Source organism: Phocoena phocoena, chromosome 12, assembly GCF_963924675.1.
Source record: "Phocoena phocoena chromosome 12, mPhoPho1.1, whole genome shotgun sequence".
NCBI lineage: Eukaryota > Metazoa > Chordata > Mammalia > Artiodactyla > Phocoenidae > Phocoena > Phocoena phocoena.
In genome coordinates, this window is record NC_089230.1 from 48,648,214 (window position 1) to 48,653,501 (window position 5,288).

Below are 5,288 nucleotides of genomic sequence, written 5' to 3' on the forward strand. Positions count from 1 at the left end.
CTTAGATCAGGAATAAGACAAGGTTGCCCACTCTCACCACTATTATTCAACATAGTTTTGCAAGTTTTAGCCACAGCAATCAGAGAAGAAAAAGAAATAAAAGGAATCCAAATCGGAAAAGAAGAAGTAAAGCTGTCACTGTTTGCAGATGACATGGTACTATACATAGAGAATCCCAAAGATGCTACCAGAAAACTATTAGAGCTAATCAATGAATCTGACAAAAAATTAATGCACAGAAATCTCTGGTATTCCTATACACTAATGATGAAAAATCTGAAAATGAAATCAAGAAAACACTCCCATTTACCACTGTAACAAAAAGAATAAAATAACTAGGAATAAAGCTACCTAAGGAGACAAAAGACCTATATGCAGAAAATTACAAAACACTGATGAAAGAAATTAAAGATGATACAAACAGGTGGAGAGATATACCATGTTCTTGGATTGGAAGAATCAACATTCTGAAAATGACTCTTCCACCCAAAGCAATCTACAGATTCAATACAATCCCTATCAAACTACCACTGGCATTTTTCACAGAACTAGAACAAAAAATTTCACAATTTGTATGGAAACACAAAAGACCCCGAATAGCCAAAGCAATCTTGACAATGAAAACTGGAGCTGGAGGAACCAGGCTCCCTGACTTCAGACAATACTACAAAGCTGCAGTAATCAAGACAGTATGGTACTGGCACAAAAACAGAAATATAGATCAATGGAACAGGATAGAAAGCCCAGAGATAAACCCACGCACATATGGTCACCTTATCTTTGATAAAGGAGGCAGGAATGTACAGTGGAGAAAGGACAGGCTCTTCAATAAGTGGTGCTGGGAAAACTGGACAGGTACCTGTAAAAGTATGAGATTAGAACACTCCCTAACACCATACACAAAAATAAGCTCAAAATGGATTAGAGGTCTAAATTTAAGGCCAGGAACTATCAAACTCTTAGAGGAAAACATAGGCAGAACACTCTATGACATAAATCACAGCAAGATCCTTTTTGACCCACCTCCTAGAGAAATAGAAATAAAAACAAAAATAAACAAATGGGACCTAATGAAACTTAAAAGCTTTTGTACAGCAAAGGAAACCATAAACAAGACCAAAAGACAACCCTCAGAATGGGAGAAAATATTTGCAAATGAAGCAACTGACAAAGGATTAATCTCCAAAATTTATAAGCAGCTCATGCAGCTCAATATTAAAAAAACAAACAACTGAATCCAAAAATGGGCAGAAGACCTAAATAGACATTTCTCCAAAGAAGATATACAGACTGCCAACAAACACATGAAAGAATGCTCAACATCATTAATCATTAGAGAAATGCAAATCAAAACTACAATGAAATATCATCTCACACCAGTCAGAATGGCCATCATCAAAAAATCTAGAAACAATAAATGCTGGAGAGGGTGTGGAGAAAAGGGCACGCTCTTGCACTGCTGGTAGGAATGTGAATTGGTACAGCCACTATGGAGAACAGTGTGGCGGTTCCTTAAAAAACTACAAATAGAACTACCATATGACCCAGCAATCCCACTACTGGGCATATACCCTGAGAAAACCAAAATTCAAAAAGAGTCATGTACCAAAATATTCATTGCAGCTCTATTTACAATAGCCAGGTCATGGAAGCAACCTAAGTGTCCATCATCTGATGAATGGATAAAGAAGATGTGGCACGTATATACAATGGAATATTACTCAGCCATAAAAAGAAACAAAATTGAGTTATTTGTAGTGAGGTGGATGGACCTAGAGTCTGTCATACAGAGTGAAGTCAGTCAGAAAGAGAAAAACAAATACCGTATGCTAACACATATATATGGAATCTAAGGAAAAAAGAAAAAAAAATGTCATTAAGAACCTAGGGGTAAGACGGGAATAAAGACACAGACCTACTAGAGAATGGACCGAGGATATGGGGAGGGCGAAGGGTAAGCTGTGACAAAGTAAGAGAGTGGCATGGACATATATACACTACCAAACGTAAAATAGATAGCCAATGGGAAGCAGCCGCATGGTATAGGGAGATCAGCTCGGTGCTTTGTGACCACCTAGAGGGGTGGGATAGGGAGGGTGGGAGGGAGGGAGACGCAAGAGGGAAGAGATATGGGAACATATGTATATGTATAACTGATTCACTCTGTTATAAAGCAGAAACTAACACACCATTGTAAAGCAATTATACTCCAATAAAGATGTTAAAAATAAATAAATAAATAAAAAAGGATATACTGTTGAAGAAAACACAGAAGGCTCTTAAATATATGGAAAGATACTCAATCTCACATATAATAAGGAAATGCAAAAAAAGAAGAAAAACTAAAAAGAACATTTTATATATCAATTTGGCAAATCTCATAAGTTTGCTAACATACTATGCAAGTGAAAGTAAGGGAAAAATAAACATTATTACACATACTGAATGGAGTATAAATTGGCACAATGACTCTGAAGGGCAATTTGGCAATATCTATCAAGATTATAGATATGAATATACTTCCACCCAGCAATCATTTCTAGGAAATTAGCCAACAAATAGCTCTCATATGTGCAAATGGTATACGTGCAAAGTTATTCATTGTAGTATAATTTGTAATTACAAAATACTGGAAACAATCTAAATGTTCAGCAACAGAAGTTTGGTTAAATGAACTACTGTATATTCATACAATGGAAAAAATGTCATGCAACTATTGAAAAAAGAGATGTAGTGACTTGGATTATTCTTCAAGATAGAGTACGGCAAGGTGCAGAACCATTTGTGTGAAAAAAGGAAACTAATAGAAATATATTTAGTTTTGCTTGTTTATTCATAAAGTATTTCTGAGTGGATCCCCAGTATCTTAGGTCAGTCTGCAACTAGACTAGATGCCACAGACTAGATAGCTTAAAGAAAAATGAATTTTCTCACTGTTCTGGAGGCTGGAAGTCTGGGATCAGGGTGTTAGCTTGCTCAGGTCCTGGCGAGGACTCTCTTCCTAACTGAAGATGGCTCTCTTCTCCCTGTGTGCTCACATGGTGGAAAGGGAGTAAGCTCTCTGGTATCTCTTCTTATAAGGGCACTAATCTAATCCCATTATGGGGGCTCTACTCTTATGACCTCATCAAAACCCAACTACCTCCCAAGGGCTCCATCTCAAGATACCAACCCATTGGGGTGGGGGGACTTAAGCCTTCAACATATGAATTTGGGAGGGGGGGGGATACAATTCAGTCCATAGCACTAAGTAACTGATAATAGCAGCTGTCTCTTGGCCCAAGGAGGGAAACAGGAGCTAGGGGATAGGACAGTAAAGGTGATTTTTCACTGTTTGCTCTTTATACCTCTGTAATTCCCCAACACCAGCTGGATGTCCAACAATTTGATTCAATTCTGATACTATCTATCTGGAGTTAGTGTCAGATCCCACAAGTGAAAGGGCTCAGTCCCACAGGCTGCCCCCACTTCAGAAGCCAATCACAACTCCTAGGCCACCAGTAATTCTGACCAACCAGCTATAAATTGGGGGTTCCCATTACCCCTTCCTCAGGTATGATAATTTGCTAAAATGGCCCGCAGAACTCAGGAAAACATTTACTGGTTAAGTATAAAAGAGGCAAATGAAGAGGCACATAGGTGAGGTCCAGAAGGGTCCTGAGTACAAAAGCATCTGTCCCTGTGGAGCTGGGGCGCTTCATCCTTCCAGCATGTGGATGTGTTCACCAACCTGGAAGCTCTCCAAACCCTGTTTAGAGATGTTTATGGAGACCTCATTGCAAGGGTATGACTGATCAAATCACTGGCCATTGGTGATTGAACTCCATCTCTATCCCCTCTCCTCACCCCTCCCCAGTGGTTGGGGGGTGGGACTGAAAGTTCCAACCCTCTAATCAAGGCTTGGTCTTTTGGAGACCACTCCTGGTCCTGAAGCTATCTAGAGGTGCACCAAGAATCACCTCATTAGCACGAACTCAGACACGGTTGAAAGGGGCTTGTTATGAATAACAAAAGACACTCTGTCACTCAGGAAATTCCAAGGGTTTTAGGAGTTCTGTATCAAGAAGGGCATGGAGGGGGACACAAAGACCAAATATATATTTCCTATAATATCACAATACCTTTTCTTTTTAAATTTTTTTTGATGTGGGCCATTTTTAAAGTCTCTGTTGAATTTGTTACAATATTGCTTCTTCTTCTTTTATTTTTTACCAGAATATTCTCACATTTTATTTATTTCAAGGCACTTTCCACCAGAAAGTGTAAAGAGAAGAAATAAACTACCCTGGTAAAACATTACATTTTAACAAAACAGTGAGATCCAAATGAGACAAAGCAGAAAAACTGACATACTTCATGTTCATTATCTTGAAATGGCTTAAAGTAGTTTGCCTGCTGAAAAAACAGAGACTGCAAAAAGGAGGAAACAGAGAAGTCTGCCAAGATGCCCCCTTGAAGATTTTCAGCCCATGGGGAAGGAACTAAACCCCTTAAACAAAGGTAAAGAACCGAAGAGTAACATCTGAATTCTCCACATCTCGCCAGCACCCAGCTCACATGGGTTTTAGAAATGGCTGATCAAGTCACTCACTGATTGAATTGGTGAATAAAATAGCAACACTTTTCATAAGCATTTAACAACATTTCGTGCACGTGACAAACCCCATTCAGGTCCCAATAGTTTATGGATGATTCTTGCCCATTACTATACATCTCAAACCCTCTATTTTGAAAAATATGTCAAATTGATTATATATTAATTATGCACATAAACGATCTTATATACACTAATAATAAAGGACTAGGAATATGCTGAATTACCTGGTGCTTTTCAAAAAATGTACGGTTTTATCTCTACTTCCCTAATATTTTCCTTCCAGCTTCTGCTGTATTTAACTCTTAATTTCCTGAAGATTAAAACCCCCTTTCTCCTTAACTTATTTTTATCCTCAAACCTCAGAGGAAATGATTGTACAGAAAGGTCACACCTGAGGCTGATGACTGAGACAGAATTGAAATTCATCACTTCTAGGGGGTAAGGAAAGGGCCCCCGCCCCAATCCTCACAAGGTCCAAAGGGCAGCACAAAGGGCCAGTCTAGGCCCTGAATGGTCTACAAGGACCGCAGCAGTTTTGCCTTTGCACCCGTTACTGAATTACACCATCACCTGGGGAAGGAAAAAAAAATATGGAACACTTCATGAATTTGTGTGTCATCCTTGTGCAGGGGCCATGCTAATCTTCTCTGTATTGTTCCAATTTGGGTATATGTGCTGCTGAAGCGAGCAC

At 38.9% G+C, this 5,288-nt stretch overlaps 1 non-coding gene across 1 annotated transcript; it reads right to left on the reverse strand.

Annotated features, from left to right (window-relative positions):
- Positions 1-5,181: 5,181 nt before the first annotated feature.
- On the reverse strand, positions 5,182-5,288 carry LOC136132363 (U6 spliceosomal RNA). The gene has a single exon (XR_010656444.1). It is a non-coding gene; the product is annotated as a U6 spliceosomal RNA (small nuclear RNA).